At 37.5% G+C, this 22,215-nt stretch overlaps 1 pseudogene across 1 annotated transcript; it reads right to left on the bottom strand.

Annotated features, from left to right (window-relative positions):
• Positions 1-3,735: 3,735 nt before the first annotated feature.
• On the bottom strand, positions 3,736-5,427 carry LOC149165742 (putative cyclin-B3-1; annotated as a pseudogene). The gene is made up of 6 exons (XR_016260109.1): positions 5,272-5,427; positions 4,821-4,910; positions 4,553-4,717; positions 4,344-4,403; positions 4,108-4,206; positions 3,736-3,918 (listed from the first exon to the last, which is right to left on the bottom strand). The product of XR_016260109.1 is annotated as a putative cyclin-B3-1 (transcript).
• Positions 5,428-22,215: the final 16,788 nt, after the last annotated feature.

Genomic DNA, 22,215 nt, shown 5'->3' with positions numbered 1-22,215 from the left:
AAACTCAATTTAGTTCCAAGCTTCTTCCATAATGTCCTCCAAAAATGTCCAAACAATCTGGTGTCCCTATCTGAAACAATGCTCTTAGGTAACCCATGTAATCTTACAATCTCCTTAAAAAACAGATTAGCAATATGAGTAGCATCACTGGTTTTATAACACGGAATAAAATGTGCCATTTTTTAAAATCTGTCAACTACTACATAAATTGAATCATTTCCTCTTTGAGTTTTGGTAAACCCAAAACAAGGTCCATACTCACCATATCCTAAGGCCTATCTAGCATAGGTAATGGAACATACAAACATGTATTTTGACCCATTCCCTTTGCGTACTGACAGACTTTACAAATTTTCACATATTTTTCCACTTCAGACCTCATTTTCGACCAAAAATAAAACCTGTTCAATTGTTCATAAGTCTTGTCTGCACCAAAATGCCCTCCAAGTCCTCCACTATGTTTCTCCATGATCAAATTCTCCCTCATAGAACAACTTGGTATGTACAGTTGATTTCTTTTAAACAACAGTCCCTGTTGTAGGAAATAATCCAGCCACTTGCTTTTGTCTAACAAAACAGGATTTCTACAAGCTTCAAATGCCTCCTTAAAATCTAGATCTTTCTCATATAACTCTTTAAGGAAATCAAAACCCAACACTTCAATTTGAATTTCTTGAACTAAAATACATTTTCTACTTAAGGCATCTGCTACTTTGTTTGATTGACCAGTTATATGTTTTAATACAAAATTAAAACTTTGCGGGTATTCTACCCATTTTGCATGCTTCTGGTTAAGCTTTGGTTGTTGCATAATGTACTGTAATGCATGGTTATCTGAATACAGTATGAACTCCTTGGACATCAAGTAATGTCTCCACTTCTTCAAAGACTGCACCACTGCATAAAAATCTTTGTCGTAAGAAGAATATTTCTTCTTTGTCTCATTCAGATTTTCACTAAAATAAGCTACAGGCCTGTCCTCCTGACTCAAAACAGCTCCAATGGCAAAAGGCATTACCATCCACTCATACAATCCTTCATTGGTTTTAAAAGTAGTTTTCCACTCATCTCCCTCTCTAATTCGGATTTGATGATAACCACTTTTTAAATCTAACTTTGTAAAATATCTAGCTCCACTCAAACAATCCATCAAATCTTTGATTCTAGGTAAAGGAAATCTGTACTTGATTGTCATCTTATTGATTTCTCTCGAGTCAGTGCACATTCTCTAGCCTCCATCTTTCTTAGGGCTCAATATTGTTGGCACTGCACAAGGACTCAAAATCTCTCTAACCAGTCCCTTATCTAACAGTTCCTGAACCTGTTTCCTAATCTCTTCATTCTTTGTGGGAGTCATCCTGTAAGCTGCTTTATTAGGTAGATTTTCTCCTAGAATCAAATCTATGTGATGACTGATTTTTCTAATGGGTGGTAACTCATCAGGCAAATCATCTACAATGATATCACAATAACTGTCCAACATCTCTTGAATTTCAATTGGTAAATCAGAAACTTTTGTGGAAGTAATTATTACCTTGGGTTTGCAAACCAATGCAAAACTTACCTCATCTTCTTCAATCTGTTGTAAGTACTCCTTTCCACTCAACAAAAGGGTCTTTGGATCAGGTTTCTTCGATGTATCCTCTTCCTCTAATGGCAACAATGTATGATTGACACCATCTTTGCTGAATTTGTATGTGTTCTTCTTTCCATCGTGCATAGCTCCTCTATCATATTGCCACGGTCTACCCAACAATATATGACACACATCCATAGGCATCAGGTCACACAGAATTTTGTCTCGGTATTTTCCCAACTGCCTCTCCACTTCACATTGCTCATTTACTACCAACTGATATCCCTTTTCAAGCCATGACACCTTATAAGGTGTTGGATGTTTCTTTGTTTTCAATTTCAATTTCTCCACCACTTCCGTGGAGACCAAATTATCTGTACTACCACTATCTATTATCATCTGACAACACTTCCCTTGAATCTTACACACAGTCCTGAACAAGGTTTTCCTTTGTGTTGGTTCAACAATTTTCTTAGCTGGTTTTAACAAAATTTTGTTGACTACCAAAGATTCCCCTTTCTCTGGTACATTCTCTTCGTCTATTACCTTTGTTGCTTCCTCTTCAGTTTTTGCAACAATTGCATTCCTCTGATTCGTCCCTATATTTTTTGGGCACTCATAATATTTGTGTCCCAAGTTGTTACATCTGTAACATCTAACTTCTCTTCCTCTACCTCTACCTCCTATTCCTCTGGAAAAACTCCCTCTACCACTTGCATCACCTCTTGTGGGCGCATGCTGACTTGAGCTGCTGCTAGCTCCATCTCCAGGTGTTGTAGATCTTCCTCTACCACCTTATCTTCCCCTTCCTCGGAAAGTACCTCTATTTCTGGCAGACTACTTCCTCATGAGTTTTTCTTTAGCCTTTAGTACCATCTGATAAGCCTCTTCTACTATTTTAGGAGACAATACACTTATCTCATCTTGAATGTCCATTCTAAGACCATTCACATATCTGGAAACCTTCTCATCTGTATCTTGGATTTGTCTTGCTCTTATACTCACTTTGTAGAATTCCTCTGTGTATTCCTTTACTGTCATAGACCTCTGTCTAAGATTCTGCATCTGTCTAAATAATGTTTGCTAATAGTCACTTGGCAGAAACTTACTTTTCAGTTTTTCCACCATCTTGTTCCAATTCTTAATTGTTTGTTTGCTAAGTCTTCTTCTTTCTGCCTGCACTCCATCCCACCAAAGTGTTGCATGTCCTTTCAGTTTCGTGACAACAAACTTCACCTTCTTTCCTTCATTTGTTTCTTCATAATCGAAGAATTTCTCCATGTCATTTATCCAGTCTATCAATTCTTCAGGGCTTAAGCTCCCTATGTAGATTGAGACTTCAAGTCTAGGCTTGGATGTCGATCTCAATACTGACCTAAAGAATCTCATTTCAAGAGTTACATCTGCGGGTTCCTCATCTTCTGCAACTCCAACTTCAGGTTCACTAACATCCCCAACATCTGCATCTCTTCCCATTTCTACTGCTTCTAGTCTAGATTGCATCTATTGCATAGCTTCCAACACTTCAACATTTGCAACTAGTCGTCCTCTTCTTTGACCACCACCTCTTCCTGCAACTCTGAAAGCCATGTTGGATTTCGTTTTTTTATCCTTGAGATCCCGTTCGGTGTCAGTAGGCTGCTCTGATACCACAAATGGTGGGAGGGGTGCAGGAATAATGGACAAATTCTCAAACCCAAAAACAATTTCCGCAAGTTCCGGCAGAATTTCCTCTTGGATTTCTTTCGCCACTTAATCAAATCAGTCCAAATCCTTTTACAATCATTCGTAACTTACAAAAGTACTATTCCATCCTAACAATCAGATCATTAAAACAATGGATCGAATCTGCCTATTCTTAAACAATATCAAATCCGATTAATATTCTCCTCAAGACTCTCAACTAAATCAAAACTACTCGAATTAATTACAGAATCATTCAATCCTTAAATTCTAGCTCAAATCCTATCTAGAAAGATCGTAAATTGACAGCTAAAGATCCCACTCCTTTGCTTGTAACCTTTTTTTTGTATTTTTGGAATACATTTCAAGTCTTTTGCCTTCAAGCCTCATGCTCCTGCATTAGTTCCCACCATTCAATAGACAAGCTTACTTGTCAGTTCCATGAAGAAAGTTGGTAAACCAATGAGTCGATGACTTTATTTGAGTTCTGATTCTCTATAGTGTGCATGTTTCTGAAGCAGTCTTGTCCAAGATGGCATCCTTTGCAGGATGTGTTGTGCCATGTATATAGCTGAGGCTGCCAGCATAGATGGTTTCCATTTCAATGCTTCATACTCAACCAAGCATAGTTCAAGAAGATAGAATGCCAGCTTCTCAAGCTGATCCATGGAAACAAACCCAAAAGAGCATTAAATTTATAAAGATCCCATTTATGGAAGCTTACAGTTAGAACAAAATAGTGCATGATGCCTCTCATGCAACACATCGAAAATACAATGCATTTCATAACATAAGTGAGGCTCAATGCCATTTGAATATTCATCAAAATTTCAAGCAAAGTAGAATACCTGTTTATCAGCCTGAGCAGCCTTTAGAAACCTTTTCATGAAAACAAAGGGAGTTGGTACAACCAAATTGAATCTTAATTTGTTGAGCATCAATTTCTCCTGAAGAAAATGAAACATACCATAAACATGAGCAAAGATAACAATTCCAAATATGAATTATTTAAACAATTAGAAATATAAAGCTCGAAATATGGGAGACAAGTATGACATAATAATGTGAGAAAACAAAATCTCACCATGGAGAGAAATTCACCACGTGTGTAAACATTGTTTGAGATTGTAATCAGTTCCTTAACCTGTAAAGCCCTTAAGGAAAATGAGTTAGAATGTGAAGCCTTATTCTAGATGCCAAATCAAGGGCACAGGAAACAAGTTTTTAGTCAAAACAAATCAATACAAAATTTCAGCTTAACAACGAACTTTCCCTCCTGTCATTGTTTACCACCTTGGGAGCCCAAATTTCTTCATATTTGGCAGCAACTAGCATGGCAGTCAACCCCACTAGTTGAATATCCTTTCTCGTAATAGTGTACACCACAGAAAGAAATCTATCAATCAGGTTAATCATGAGAAAAAGTGTCTCATCCATTAAGTCAAATTTTAGATGCACCTGTAAGTGCAAATTGTTTATGTTAGAAAATTATCAATGGAAAGGTACAAAAAAAATTATTATTACAGAAACAGATAGATATCGATATGTATTAATCAAGTACATCAATCAGCCAGTCAATAAGTATTTCCCGCATCTTCTGGTTGATATCAACTTGGCTTGACATGTAGTTTGATGAGAGATTGTTGCATGCCTGCAATACAACAAACACATCAGACCAAAATAGAAACAAATTAGACATACAACTATTTATTCAGAGTTGAATCTAAACTATAGACATGGATCAAGGCTCGCATCAATGCTTGACCTAATGTCCTCATTCATAAATTATAACATTCCATGATGCTTAAGTGGGCACTTTAATTCTCCAGTGGAGATATTCATGTATGGCACAGACACACGCTACTCACATGTAATCATTGCATACTATATGCAGTGAAAAGCTAGTGTCTGATTAAATTGTTTAAATGAAGTGTATTCTTCCAAGACAAGATGTTGTTATTTCGAATAGAACAAAAACAGTTTGCAAGGCTCCCATGACAAAAGGGATGTACCTCTGTATACCAATAGAAATGGTAAATGTCTTGAACATATTCAACTACATCAAGTTGATTTTAATTATCTACTTCGTCAATGTTGGGCAATACCCCTTCCTCTTCCATGACATCCCACTCAATGGCTCCAGATGCAAGTTGTTTAATAGAAACCATTGGATGGAAATTGGAGCTATGGATTAGATAAACCCTTCACTTGCTTTTGCAAAAGAACAGAGTAAAACTATGTGAATAAAAAGCACCATCTACACATGCTAAAATAAGAGCAGTGGACCAAATGCTCCTAACCTCACTTCTGGCAGTCAGTGTTGATGTAAAAGCTCGTGGAAGCCTTGTCTTCCTTTTTGATGCATCAGTCATTGGCATTCTTCTTGAGACACCTTTAGCTATAGGTGGGCAGAACCTAGACTTGGATGCATTTGAAGCAGCTTTGCCTGAGATGTCAACATTTGAAGGCCTTGGTGGTCTCCTTGAAGCTGAAGTACATTTGCTAGAGAGGCCAGTAGTAGAAGGCCTCCCTGAAGCTGAAGCGTGTTTACCTGAGAGGCCAGTAGTAGAAGACCTCCCTGAAGCTGAAATGTTTTTACTAGAGAGATAGTAGTAGAAGGCATGCATTGTATCCTTGAACTTGATGGATCATTACTTGAGACCTCAACATTCGAAACCCTGGGCAGTTTGCCTGAAACTGATTCACGTGTATGTAAGGGTCCAACATTGGAAATCCCAGGTGCTTTTCAGAACTTGCTACATGCTTGGATTTTGAAACCAGAGTTGATCTAATGATTCCTTTTTCATCTTTGTTCCTCTGTGGCCCCAGTGGCTGAGTGGCAGTGAAACAAAACCAACGGAAGTAAAATAAATACATGTAAACCATCCCAACTAAACAAGAAAGAAAAGAGCCCTGTTATTGACCTCAATATATCCACACGCAGTTACCGATTTGAAACAGAGGCCAACATATAAATCCCAGTAGTAGTGAACTCAAATCATTCACCTCATGATGCATACTAACATTTGGGGATTGATATATGATAAACAAATCAAATAGTTGTTTAATCACACACAATTTATAAAACCATGGATGATGTACATACCATGGACGATGACTTTGTTGTAGCACTTGTATTCTTGACATCGACACCCAACCTCCTCCACACCCAATTCTAATTGTTAACTCTAATTGTTAAAAACCCTAAAATATCTGCAAAAGGCTAGAGCATCATATTGGGAAGCTAAATCTACCTTGGCATTTGCTTATCAGCAAGCTGATTCTGCTTCCTAGATTTCCTATGGACATAGAATTACACACCCAAAGCATCACATACAACATTTTTCTTCATCAACCCCCACCAGAAGAGGGTTTAAAATGCCTGAATAAGCATATGGATAGAGAAAAATTCTTGACTAGAGAGGCTAAGCTCACAATCAAAACTTCTTTATAAAACTGAAGTTTCCACTATGTGCTGATAAAACATGAGTACTACATAAGGGTTTTGCAAATTAAAAAAAAAATACATATGTTCTAGGAATGAAAAAGCATGCTTACTCTAGCTTGATCTCATCACCCCCATTGGGTTTTGAAGCATGGCACCCTAGGTTCCCAATGTCTAATAAAACCCTTCTAGGCCTCGTTTCGGCCTGCGTCACCACTACATCATAGAGCATGCATATAACCTCTATCAAATCGATCTCTATTTTACACTAGTCATATAGAGCCATTGATATTCATATAAACACTAATAAAGATGTACTACATATTTGCTGATATTAGGTTTTGGTATGGGGTTTGGACAACAGAATACTATAAAATACCTTTGCTAGCCATGGGCTTGTTGGGCTTCGCCGCCCTATTTTCGATTCCAATTTTGGTTTGTTGAAAAGACAAACACAAAGCATTTAGTAACTATTGAACAATAAAACCCCTCCAAAACTGATAAGGAAGCCATAACTGAGCGCGATCCTGACCTTAAACATAAAATCAAATTGAAATTTAAGAAAATACACCAATACCAATAGTGAAGAGAGATCTGCTCTTGAGATGGCCAATAATAGACTTCTTGTAACTGTTTCAGAAGCAAGGCATGATTTGATTATAGCCATCATTTCCTTACATGCTTCTATCATTTCTTTGAATAAGCCCTTGATCAGTCCTAGATGCAACTCTAGAGAGGTCTAGATATAGCTCAGCAAACCCTTCAAATTTGGCAAAAATGATAAATCTTACAAAAGGTGAGGATAAGGCTACATACAATATTCCTTGGAGGTATTTTGAATATATATATAGATTGATTTCAGAAGATCCCAGAACAAAGGCTTAAATGAGCATCACATTATTCTAGAAACCATAGAGAGATAACACAATAATGTCCTCCAACTTCACTAAGAATAATCCCAAATTTTGTCCACAGAGATGCCATTGAAAATACTTAGGTCAAATACTACTGAGGGCCCAAATAGGTCCTAAAACAGACTTGAAATTAATACAAAAATGCCTCAGATGGGGGGGTCTCAGAAAGGTCGAGAAGGGCCTTAGGAAAAGGCTAGTATGTGCCTTAAATAAGCCAAAAGGAAATGCAAGATAGATACGAATTATCCTCATAAAATAAATCATTTCATAATGACCCAAGATCCTTTCAAATTGATTTAGAAGTGCCCTTTCAAAGTGCTTATGTAGTTAATATCATTTATTGCAATAATTCAAGAATTCTAAAATCTTACTAGCCATCTTGGAGATTCTGGGATAATGGAGAGACCAATAAGAAACAAAAAACTAGGAACTAGCTCTACATCACCTCCCATTGACAACCTGCCTCGCTCAACAACACATATTTTTTTCATCTAGTTGTGTTCCCGAGAGATATCATAGGTATATTCTATATGAAAGTTTGTGAAAAGTGGCCACCAAGTGGCCTTATTTTCCTTTTTGGAGGTGATATGTCATGCTATAAGCACTTTGCTATGTATTTTCCTTTTCCAAACCATGAAATAGAAACGTATGCATTCTTTCTTTGGAAAAATAAAATAAATTAAAATTTACATACCATTCACCCTATCAAATTCTTGTCAATCCAAAAGTTGCAAAAAATCATATACCATTCACCTTAAAATAGCCCTTGGATCATACACACACATTGCAAGGCCCATCAAACACATATATATCAATGTAGGCAAAAATAGGAAACCAAAGTGCCATCACCCAAACAATCTACCAGAAGCACATATCTCAATAAAGTTGCAAACAATTTAAAAATAAACTACCATCACATGTCCAAAAGCCTTTACAGATAGTAATTAATGTTAATCTCTGAAAGCGCTGAAAGGAAATGCCCAAAATATGATTGAGGACTCAATTGACAATAATAACCAAGTGCAATTTCACTGTTGTAGACCCCATGCGTATGGCCAAAACATAAATACTTCCAAAAAGCCTCTGATGGCACATTTGAACTACAGACTCTGATTTATATGTCCAATTTTAAAAATAGGAAAGCCAACTACCACATAAACATTCAAAATAAAATGCACTTCATGTGCTAGACGTTGCTTTGGTGTAAATCTGTTGACTTGAGTGAGCAAAAACCATCTTGACTAAAGCTCGTGCCATCAGATCCTTGATATCCTTTCTAGCAAGTGAACCATTAATCTAAAAATTCAAGGAAAATGTTAACATTAGTGAGAAGAACCACATACTTATCCACAAAACATAATCAATGAAAAAGGAACCACCTCTTCTTGTTTTCCATGATTAAATGGGCCAACTTCACAGGGACCAAATTAATGTTTGAATGAAACACAACTACAAAAGGATGAATGGCTAGTGAAAGAAACTTACACCAAAAAGCAGGTATCAAAAAAAGGTTGAGTTATCCCAAACATTCACCATTTGAACTATTCACTAGACCTAAAACCAAAAGGTACAAAATTAACATCAGATGCATACGAAAAAATCAACAAAAATACAACCATTAATTATTTATAAATGATCCAACATATGGAAATACATAAGGAAAGAGAAAGTAGAAAGTTTTGGAAATCTACCTTGTTCAATTTTTTCACAAAATCTAAAAAAAACTTTGTAATCACATTCTTCTAATTTGTATGTATCATTCCTAGCATTGAATGATAAGTTTGCGATTGCTATAATAGACTCAAGTTGTACAAAAGCATGATCTGTCAAATCATACTTATACATGCATTGCCCCTTTATTCTACTATACCAACATAATTGAAGCTCGACTCCTTCTAATCTATCCAAAAGGTCAATGTCATTATGGTAATCAAACACCCTATTACCATCCTTCTTCCTTATTCTTTGAACCCTTCCAATGTACCATGTTCCACAAGAAACACCTTGTTTTTTACTTCGAGAAACACCTTTTCTTGCAGTACATTCAGTGGGGGGACTTGAGTTGCTTTCAAACAACACCCCACAATCTGATCCAATTCCAAAGCCAATTGAAACACCCTTTTGTGGAGCCTTCCCATCTCGCCTAAAGTAGACCCCATTTCTCACTTTTGTCAACCTATCTTTGGATAATGTCAGATTTCCATTCAAATGAATAACCAAACATGTTTTAAACATATCCTTACCATCAAGATCCACCATTGGCTTTATCGTTTTGCTTCCATTTTCATCAATGGAATCTAAAATTTCATCCAACTCGTGTCTCCACTCACTTTCCATTATTTGCAATTCACTTTCATTGTGTACCAATGATGATGAATATTGGAATATAGAGTTGGAACAACTCGGTGGAGAAGCATCAACTACTTCATCCACAATTTGGAATGTTGGATAATTTTGATCCTCTGTCCATGGTTTAACCCACCAAGAACATTGAGTGTAATTTTCTGGTTGCATTCCAAGAGTTGATAAAATGTATTGTGCATACTTCAATCCAATCTTAAGGGCTTCTACAATTTTAGCGTCTGTGGATATTGAATCATATTGCAACAATATATCAATGTTTTTTATTGTTTCGTGGTGCAATCTATTCCAAATTCTTTCTTGCTTCTTATGATATTTATTAAAACAAAGCCCTTAGGGATTTGTTTTTTCTTCAACAACTATATTAAGGGTTCCAACAACATGAAGCAAGTCATTGAAATCATAGGCCCTCTCCACTCCAACTGTCCCACCAACTTTACTAAAGAAGTTCTCACATACATCTGACCCAATTAAGTGCAAAACACATGGAAAGTTAGAGTAATGATCTCGAAACAATCTCATCAACAAAACTGCAAAATGGCAAGAAATTATCACATCTTGATATGCTTCTCTGCTAATGAAATTTATGTTGACATTAGTATGAGATTGTTTCTGTACCCAACATAACCATAATGTGAAGAAATAATGAACCCGTGAAGCATTTTGCACCCTTTCCCAAACGTTCAAACTATGAGACATAAAGATGTCAATGTAGTCAGCCACAATCATTAGATAAGTCTCTGTAGCTAGTGTCCTCTCTAACTTTCCACTTGGTGTACTTCTCAACTCTTTTAAACAGCTCTGAACATGCCTTGACGCGATGTGTTGTGCGGATCCCCAATTTTTTCGATCCATCCTCTCTATATGTTCACCCTTAAGTTTGTGATCATCCACTTTAAAAGTGTGATAAACCATTTTGACATGACCAAAACTTATGTAATCATTTTCTAAAACCAATTCTCGTCGAACGCTAAACAAAGGATTCACTAGCTTTTTGCTGTTACATTGCAACCATTGTACAACCCAGTTAGCCTCCACCCTTCCCAAGGAATTTGATATCGAATACCTAATGTTGAAGAATAATCCTTCAACATAAGTTGTCTTCTTCTTCTATCCCCATCCGAGGAATGACCAACAATAGGTCCCAAATTATTTCCCACTTGTTTCTTCCACATAGATTCTACCTTTTCCCATTGTTGATAAAAAAAATTTGCATTGAACCTATTGCATGTTGGATGAACAACCACAAGGGTTTGCAATAATAACACGTGCATAATGGCCAATAACATTGCTCTTAAAAGAATCTCTTATAATCTCATAGCCTATAGCTCTGTCACCAACTCTCACCAAGAAATGTGATTGGCATTGATGTTCTTCTTTTGTACCACAAAACCCCACCAGTGTATCACTTTTTTCTACCCACCTAACATATTTTTTCACAACTGTTTCATCTTCAGTGAGAAATACAAGAATTGGGCCATCTATACCATACTTGGATTTATAAGAAGCATAAACTTTTCCAACTGCCTCAAAAATATGCTCGTGATCCACTGGGATATATGCTAATGACTTTCTAACTTTCCTTAAAGTCATAGATATTGAAGGACCATCTAGATTCAAGCTAATAAAGCTATGTAGTCTAGGACCTCCCCATAACTTGATCATCTCATAAAGGGATTTTGTGGATGTATTATACCTTCTCCCTGCTTTTGCATGCATCAAGTTATGAAAAATATCCTTGGAAAATTCCCAAACTATATCTTTACCTTCTAATTTTCCTTGCTTATGTGCGTTACACACATCCTTGGAAAACCTAAAGACATCATTCCTTTCTGTCGATTCAAACAACTTTTCCTTTAGGGATCTCATTCTTATAGAGAGTGTAGCAACCTTTGTCCTCTCCCACCAAAGAGATCACATTGTTGATCTATGGTTATCATTTGTAACCCTTGCAGTAATATTCAATTCATTATGAGTCAAATAGTTGAGTCTTCTACCTTTTCTGGTATCTCATTCACTTCGTTTATTGGTGCACATTGATTCGCGATATAATCTCATCCTGAAGTCATCACATTCTGGAACCAACTTACAAAAGTTGCATGTTAATGAATCAAATGGGAGACCTGTTTCAGAAGCCCTCTGGCAATGAATATGTCGATATGTACCATCAATACGACATTCAATACCCTCATAACATAACATGATCTTGGTATGCTTCTCTATGGCCCATAATTTTCCACCCCTTTAATCATCCATTAGGACCTTTGTTTCCAATCTCTCCTCATTTCTATCAATATAAGGATACCAATACCCCCAACATTGTAGTAACAAGGGAGATAATTGAGCTGTAATAAGATGACAACAAACAAATAAATTTGAAGATAAATAAAATAATATACAAATTCATATTCAAGTTTAGTCTAAGATGTTAATTAACACAGCCGAATTTAGAAGGATCTGCACTTGTAGAACCCCCATGTAATACTGATGGTGATAATGGGACCAAGAACCTAGTCAAACTTTGTTGGGACTTATCATTGGTAGGATTTTTGGGTCTCCCAACCATGCCACTCCTCAGCCCAATCTCCTCATGTGAACCCTCATTTGTAGTAGTAGCAGCGTGCTTCTTTGATTTCATGTGTTCATTTAGAGAACTGAGAATATTACCACTTGTCGGCACTAAAAAAAATCATTTATTGTATCGTGTACATTCCACTCACGTTTTTCATGTCCTTATAGTCTGCAAGTGTTGCTTCCACCACCTTGAAAAAAATAGGCTCTTGTGTCTTGTTGAAATAATCTAGAAGTTTGATTGCTTGATCAATATGAAATTGATCATGAAAAATATCTCCAACCATCACTGTCTGTTGTACTTCGTTACATGAAGGAATTTCACTACCACTTGGCATTGATAGGCATTGTTGATGAGCCCCTATTTTCATATGATGGTTTTTGAAGTTGCGTGTTGTTCGCGCTGCCAAGGATACATCTCCTGTTCCATAATCAGTGCCACAAATTTCACAATGGATCTTTATTTTAGATTCTCCCTTTTCTGAATACACTTTGAGAGTAATTTTCTCATTGACAAACTCTTCCATTAAACTTTTAACATTTTTTTCCCAAGATGCCAATACACTAGGATCAAAAACTATGGCTTGTTCCACTGACAAAGACATTTTCAACTCTTGGTTGTTTATGCATAGGTCCCTCCACATTCACTTCAATGTTTTCAAAGATTGGTATTGTTTCCACTACATTTGAGCACTCTTCTTCCACATCAAATGTGCCTAGTTTCCTCTTGATGCCTACAAGTTTGCACAAACTTTCCATTTTTTCTCTTGCTTTGGATTTAAACCTGTTCCGTCCTGGATAAAATCAAAAGGGTATCCAATGATTTCATCATCCACAATTTCATCACAAATTTCAGCAAATGTACAACCTTCTCGACACTTGACCATGCCAATGATAGAATTCTCTTCACCGATAGCAATTTTATAAAACAACTCCATCTGTTTTTGCACATAAATAAATGAAAAAGTAAGTAAAATTCCACAAGCATATTGGTTATTATAAAACAAAGAGCAAGGAAGCAAGGTATGAAATTTCAATTCAAAGCTCCAAAAAACATGAAGAAATATTACTATTTGGATGAAACACCTTGATTCAAAATGTATTATCGGTGGATTCCTCAAATGGAACTGAAACTAGAAATAAAACATATTACTAAAACAGATTTGAGAGTTGATTTATTGCTGCACCAGAACTCTTTTCAGCCTCTTGGGTGGGTGTTAGAATACATGTTCTCCACCATTTAAAGCATCTAGATTGAGCAAGGCCAATGTGGGTTGTAATTCTTTAACTCTGATAATTTCTTCTTTTGAAGTGCATTATGCAGTTTGGGGCAAAGAGACTTCAAAGGACATGACATTTGAGTTCTATAATATTGAGTACACTCCATGTCAGGATCCAGTGAGATCGCATAAGTTCGATAGAACTAGGTTGATAAACAAGTCACTATATAGAGAAGGAGGAGGCCTTGAAATGCCCAGGTTACTGAGCATTTCATTATAAAAAGCACCATCAGAATTTGATGTAGTTTTGATCGTGTTTTCATAAAAAAGGGTTTTCAATTTTGTTAGGACCGTGGAGAGTGGAGACTATGTGCTTTGGTTTATTTCTATTAGAGACTTTGCCTCCGGTTTATGGTCCCTATACCATTTTACCCTCTAAAAATGATGGTTCATTTTCTAGGAGTCTCGATGAAGGAAGATTCACCCATAATTCTTGTCTACTCTCTCAGCACATCACATAACATAGGGTCCTTGTGGATGTAGATGGAGGTACATAAAAGGTTGCATGAAACCACTAGAGGTAAGGGCTATAATTCGTTTCTTGGCTTCCATTCATTGTACATAACTCAGCTATGCTATAGAGAATTCTGAACTTAAAATGTCACATTGATTGTGTGCCTCACTTTTGCGTAGGCCCAAAGGCACTTGCAACTACGTAAGGAAGCACAAAGACATTACTTGCAGTAAATTCAAGAGAAAGCAAGGGAAACTCTTGCAAGATACAACCTAGGGTTAGTTGGATTGGAAGTTACTTGTTCAAAACTTTCTGAGTTGGTGTCAAAAGTGAAAAGTGAATGTTTTAAGTCTACATTTTCTGATTTGACATTCTCTACTGCCTAAAATATCTTGTCTATTTTGAGAATCTGAAATTTCCCTTCAATAATCCTAGCCTACAAAATGTTCTGGATATAGTTTCCTCACTTCAAATGGCAGAAGCTGCATATAGAGAATTTGAAGGTTGGTGTTAGAAAACAATCACGGTACCCATATGATATAATAGTGCAGTTTTAGCAGGAAGAAATAGAAAAACATATGAGGCTGCAAGAATTGCCAACAGAAGAAAATTTTTCTTCTCCTTTCTTTAGGGCCAAGGACTCTTCAATATTTTTTTGCATGAGAAGGCTACTAGTGACATAGCACAAGCAGAAGAAAATGGAAATCGTTTAATTGGTGAAAAGGGAAGTGTGTGAATGAATGGAGTACTTGTTGTTCGACCCATGGCAACAACATTAGGATTTTCTAGTGTTGTATCTTTGCACAAAAATAACCAGCATTTTCTTCTTTTCACTTTAAGTTTTAGCCCTGATTGAATCCTTTAACAGGATAGGCACCGTTCCATAGATGTACGATGATACAAATAATGCAATTATACAACTATACACTCTGAAAATTCGATCTTCAATTGTTCTTTGTACCACGAAGTTGGGTCAAGACTTCTTTTAACTTTCAAAAGTTCATATAAATTGTAATGCATGCCTAAGTGGATTTGGTTTGCTCCATTTTCCAAAAAACATTCATGTTTTCATGGAAAAATTTATGTATCTACTAACTAATATTGTATTTGTAAAGAATCTCATGTATTTTCATTGAATCTTGTGTTGGTGAAACTCAATATTTAAATTGTCATTAAACAAATATTCTAGTTTAGTATGGGCATACACATCGGTCCCTCTCCCTGTATTTTACCTAAAGAGAAATATGTTGAGGTGACTTAAAGAAAATCATGATTCAATAATGTAAGGCATTGTGCATTTTAACATGGGTGGGTTGTTGACTTGGCATTCGTATTTAATCATAGCTTATACACTAAGTTAGCCTCAACGCTAGATATTGAAAGTGAATTTACTTAAAAATGACTCCCTAAAGACCAACATGAAACCCAGGTTCTCCGGAAACGGAGGGAAAGCTTCCAACAAAAAATATTTGGGGCATCTGGTAGTTACGCTATGCCATGGGAGAATTGATCAATGCACAACCAAGCTCTTGGGTTGAAGTCTAGCCATAAAATTTGTTGTAGATCTCTCACTAGCCATGATGGAAAAGGGTCGAACCACGTGGCACAAGGAAATCCTTAGCAAATACCTTTTTTAGGCTACACAAATTTGGTTTTCGAATGTAAGTAGTTAATTCGAGAGTGAAATATCAAGAAAAGGGATGTCAATTTCTATCAAAGCCACACCCTGTTGCACTACATCTCATCCAACAATCCATTTTGACTTAAAGAATACCCTGAACCATGTAGTCCTCAATAACGGGTGGAATCTCTAAGGACACATAAACTACTATAAACTAGTGTTGATGCTTCTCTGCCGGTCTGTTATCTAGGCACTAATCTATGTTCATGTTTGTGACTAGTCATTATTTTCATATTTTTAAAGTCTCCTTTTTTTAAAGGATTTTGGATGGGGTCCCCAACATTTCCATGACATTTTCTAAAATTTGGGGTTGGGGCAAGTCTCGACACATACCCTGGACATGGTTCCCTGTTCCTGCATCCCCACTGTCCAGAAACTTGGTGGAACATTGTGTGTTGTTAGTGAACAAAATGGTCAAAATTAATCATCCACAAGTCTTAGTGATTTTTAATGAGTATATATAACCCCCTGCACCTATCCACTTTAACAAATGCACCAGCAACAACCACACACAAAAATTATTCTCACAAAATATGTGAAATGAATCTTGTAAACATTGGTTTTAATTTTGAAGTGTACTCAATTTCAATGCTGAAAACCATCTCAATTGTTTCTGGGGTCATGACTCTATGAATATTTTTGCAAAAGACTGCAAACCAAGATTTGCTATTGTTGCCACTCAACTTCAAGTTGGTAATCGTATATCTGTAAAGTTTTGGCAGTTTAAAAATTCTGTCGAAGCATCCTCTAAACTTTAAAGCAATAAAACACAACCAAAGTGAAGGAAAAAAAATGACACTATGTATGCTCTTCTGATTTGCAAGAGCAGTAACAAAGAAAAATGACGAAAACCAAAGAGCAGCCTTTGTACTGGAAACAAAGATAGAGTATTCTAATATCTGATAGCTCGATAAAAAAAGAAGAAAACAACTAGAGCAATAGTATTTCTATGATATAGCTCTACAAAGAATTTTTCACTGTTGCTTGGCCTTTCACGATTGTTGTCCTTGTATAGCTACTCCAGTTATTAGCCATCGTGTTTGCCACAGAACCTTTGTTCTGCATCCTCTGTCGATCTGTTTTGGTAACCTCAAAATGTGGTGAAAGTTTGCAGTATTTGTTTCTTTTGTTAATCAAACTAAGGTCAGAAGGTCAACCTGTCTCGTATTCTTTAATGTCACAACCAAAGAAGTACAAGTTGGCAGGTGATCGACTATGTTCTGTAGATGTAGCTAATATATTTTTACGCCATTGTAGTTTTAATTGCACACTTTGAAATCTCTCCTGAAATCTAACTCAGAGTTAGAGTATCCTTGCCCAAATACATACCCAGAAGTCGGGACCTACAAAATAGATTGTTTTGTGAGTGTATAAATACCTGAACTTGAGACAATGGACCCTCCCATCCTTTGATCAAGTTCGATCCCTTCCAGATCCAGAGCACACCGATAGTCGCAGCTAGGAAAAAGGTCCTCTTTCAATAATAAAGAAACACAATGAAGAGAAGAGGCGCGCTTTCAATAATAAAGAAACACAATGAAGAGCAGAGGCGCGATTTCAATAATAAAGAAACACAATGAAGAGCAGAGGTGTGAAGGCTCTAGTCAGGTAAGGTCCTGCATTGCACGACCTAGTCAAGTCCTGAGAAACTCAATAGCTAAAGGTTGCTAGGGTTCAAACGAGCAGAAACCTGCTAGGGTTCAAACGAGTAGAAACCTACTACAATTCAAACGAGTAGAAGCAGGTGGGTTGCATCTCCAAAATGCAACTCTTTCCCTCCACCCGTGAAGTGTAGCCTGATTTTTTCCCACGTGTAGCCCGATTTTTTTTCCCTTCTCTTGGTGTATTTTTCCCTCTGCTTGGCCAAAAAAATGTATAAACAATACCTTAGGTTATATATCTTGTTGTATAGTATATTAAAACCTTTTAGGCCCTCATTATAACCCAATATATTGTTTTGTGACTTTTCCACTTTTAATTCCCCAATATGAACACACGTGCTATAATATTGGTTTGTCACTGACACCCCTGTGCCTTGACCAAATGATGGACACGTGGGGTTGAGAGGACATTTGGCCATAAACAACTGGTGGCCCTCCTTCTAGCGCCAGAAATGTTGATGGTGTTTGAAGTCCTAACTAGACCTCACACCGTTTAGTGTAAGGATCCCATTCGGTACAATGGCCCGATTGCCATTATCTTAGGGATTTGCCATAGCTCTTGTTGTTCAGCACATGAGAGTGTTATGCTTGTAACTTCAAGAAAGCAAGGTGAGTGTGCTTGGTGAGTGCATAGTGTAACTTTGTGTCTCGGTTCTCTTACTGTCAAAAGGGGGGAGTAAACTGATGAGAGGGAATAGTCCCAACCTAGGAAGAAACACATGTGAACAACAACAAGGTTTTGTCCAGCATGAGACGGAATAGTCCATAGCAGATGCGGCAGTCGTGAAAACCATAGTTCAAGGGAAAACACGTACAGCATCCAGCGGAATAGTCCACACTGGGGCGACGGTTGTTAAAACCAAGAAAACACAAATGTGGTATTTCTAATTTCTAGCGGAGTAGTCCACATAGACGGGACAACAATGATAAATAATACAATACATCTTATGAGTACTAAAATAACCGAAGTAGTTCAACTATCTTAGTACAAGTTAAGCAAACATGCATTAGAAATGTTTAAAGAATAATCTTACAAACGGATACAAAACATGCGTGAAAATGTGATGGCCTATGACAAGATTCTTAATTAAGAAAAAGATACAAGACACATATATACACCATACATCACTAGTCCTAGTAGCGGGACATTGGAGACACTCATCGCTCCTCGAAGAATAGACTACAGACTCTCAAGGCTATGTGGGAGGAGCCACGGTGAAAAGTCACTTGCTCATACAACGAGCGGGTATATATAGCCAAGGGGGTATAACTGACCCTTGTGACTCTTCGACTCCCTTCATGACTGTTTGACTTCCTATGACTTTTCGACTTTACATGACTCTTCGACTTCATATGTGGGCCTCTTGTACTTCCACTTTACATTAAATTGATTACAACAAGTATGGCCCATAGTAGTGATTTGACCAAGACAACTCATGACACAACTCGATATGACACTACTGACATGTATTGGCTCACTGTAGTGTTTTTGTCAAGCTGTTGTGTTGTTGAGTGATGGTATGCACTCGGTGTAATATGTCTTCACCTTCGCATGGAAACATGTGCAGGGTCTTCGATGGTCTTGGTCTTTTCCTGGTGGTGCATGTGAATGTGTCCCTTTCTCTCACTTGCTTGATGTGCTTGATGTGTTCATTCGACGGTGAGCAAGTATTCTAACATGTGCCTCTTTTCCATCCCGTTCGTCGTCGTGCCATGTTTCATCGATGTAACTATTCATGAATCACTCATGACGAGATGACATCAAATCCACAAATATCCTAGTCTAACATGATGCATTATTTTCTTCTTCAGTGCAGGTGACCTGGAGAGGGACAAGGCATTGAAATTGTGCAGAGCACAACTTAGGCCGGGATGCGAGGCTCCAAAGCACTGTCTAGAAAAATTGCGCAGATGTCACTGGGAGGCAGATTTGTGCAATCTAGGATAACAGTGAGAGCTATGAGGAAAAACCCAATTGGGAGGCAGAATGGCGTAGTTTCCGAGAGGAAGGCTAAGCAGGGTGTCGGGGAGCTGTTGGGCCAATCTGTGCAATTTTCAAGGGGAACATTGGGCAGGTCATCTAGCTGGGATCTGTGCAATTTCTTTGGGAAAGATAGTGCGGGCAGCAACAGGCACTGACAGAAAAATCTACGCAGTTTTCCAAAGGAGGACAAGATCCGACTGTAGGAGCTGCTGGTCAAAAATGCACAATCTTGAGAGACAGTCTGGTCCCACAGAGTTCTGCGCAATTTCTAGGCTAATTTCAATGTGGGGGAGAAGGGTTGGTGGCAGCTAGATCTGCACAATTTTTAGAGCGAGATCATAGCAAGTCAGCAGGGAAGCTTGCCTAACAATTCTGTGGAGTTTCTGAGTTGATTTCATAGCAGAGAAGAAGGGCTAGTGAAGGACAACTTTGCACAATTCTTGGGCTGGTTGCAGAGAGGGGGAGAAGGGCTGGTGAAGGATAGCTCTGCATAATTTTGGAGATCAATACATCCCTGGGTTACAACTCAAGTCATTTTTCTGGTTGACCAACGGGAGGATTGATGGGAGATCTTGTGGAAGCGTATACTGGATTGGGTTCTGGGACAACTTCTGTGCAGTTCTCGGAGTCAGTCGACTGGCTCATTTCCAGAATTGTGTAGTGCAGGCTGCCCGAAGGACAAACTCAAGCTCTGTGCAATTTTGGGCAGCAGTGCATGATCACTGAGATCGGGTCCGATTGACGGAGGGTTGTCCAGTTGACAAATTTTCAGGAAAATTCACTAAGTGTGAAAGCAAGTGTACTTTTGCATACATGACAATGTGACCACACACTTAGCACGACTCAATGATAAGACACCTCAAACCAACAAGTCAACATGTGCTCAGTGAGACTGACTCAACGGTTAAGAGCAACAAGTACGACCGTTAAAATATGTCTTCGAACAACCATGACGACACTTGCGTGACAATGTTTACAAATTTGTGTGTGAGTGCGACCGATCTCGATAGAGCGAAAAAAAATCATACACACCAAGACAACCTTCAAACTGCCAGAACAATCTCGCAAGCATGACATAGCGATCAACATGCAAAAATATGACCGGTGATTGATCAAGAAAAAAGGGTGTGAAGACTTAAGAGGATCTCATGGGATGATCCCAAGTGTGTGCAAGCATCAAGGGGAAAAACCAAGAAAGGCTCCGAAATTTGGATGCAGGCCAAAATTTTGGAGGGTGTTGCAGCCGCTACAATGGGGTCTAGGTCTTGGAATTCGTCAATTGAAGTTCTATAAGAAGAGAATAATTCTTGTGGCTTTTCCTTTCAGTTGGAGAGGTTTTGGCTATGTTTGATTATCTATATCTTGTGTCCTTTATCTTATTGTTCTTTATGGTTTGATAGTTGTTTGATGTAGAAAACACCAATAGTAATCAAGTGAAAGAAGAAGTTAATCAAGTTAAGTAAAAATATACCGCAAGCAGTTATCAAAGCAAGAGAAAGTGACCCTAGATTTCTCAACATGGTATCAAATCTAAGGTGAAAAGACAAGAAAATGAAGCTTAAGAACGGACACTCAAGGAATGAAGCACTAGAAGATCATCAAGAGCATCAATCATCAAGAAGGACCACTCATCTCAAAGGCACTACAAGGACAAGGATTACATCATCATCTTTACTAAAGAAGAGATCAAAACCCTTGTTCGTTCAAAGAATGATTCTACACTTGAAGCATTCTTGGGCACCTCACATAATCATCACATCAAAAAGAAGGATACTTCAAAAACCCTACCTCTACTCAAATAAATAAGGACTACAAATTGGAGCATCTTGAATCCTCTACATTAAAGAAAAACAAGGAGAAGGTGTTGTCATCATCATCAAGGAACCAAGGTGATCTTCCTTTCTTTGAAGGATCACTTTTGAAGGAATACATCTTCATCAAAAAAGACATCTTCTATCATCAACATCATCAAGAAAGTCATCAAGCTGAAGACTTCATCATTAAGCAGTATCTTCACTTGACAAGTATCTTTATATCTATATCTAAATCTATAAAAATGACTTCATTTTGTAAGGAAAGCAACAAATTGGTTGGGTCAAAAAACTATCTTGCATGGAAGAAGACGACATATTTAATCCTCATAGAAAATGAAATCATTGATCATGTTAAGGGTTTAATTTTCGAACCTTCAAAGGAAGAAGGAATAACTTCATACTTTATGAGGGTGTCAGAAATATGAGACTGACTGCAAGATTTGGGGGAACTAATGTCTTATAAGGAAATGACCACTATGGTGCTCAATGCACTACAAAAGGAATGGGGAAACTTTGTATCAAGTGTTTATGGAAATAAGGAAGCCACCCCATTCAGTGAACTTTGGTCATTGTGTAAGGTTGAAGAAAATAGGTTGAAGGAAAAAAGTGGCGTGGGATAAAATGAAGAAATTCAAGCATTTGTTTCCATGGCTAAGAGAAAAGGAAAGTTTGTGAAGTTTGGTCCTCAAAAAAAAAAAGAATATGTCAAAAATCCAATGTTATGGTTGTCAATAATATGGGCAATACAAGAGTGATTTTCCAAAATTCAAGAAGGACAACAAAAGGAAAGA

Source organism: Pinus tabuliformis, chromosome 5_1, assembly GCF_031772625.1.
Source record: "Pinus tabuliformis cultivar Carrire ecotype Pingquan chromosome 5_1, CPIR1, whole genome shotgun sequence".
Taxonomy (NCBI): Eukaryota; Viridiplantae; Streptophyta; class Pinopsida; order Pinales; family Pinaceae; genus Pinus; species Pinus tabuliformis.
This window is presented reverse-complemented; position numbering and strand designations above follow the sequence as displayed.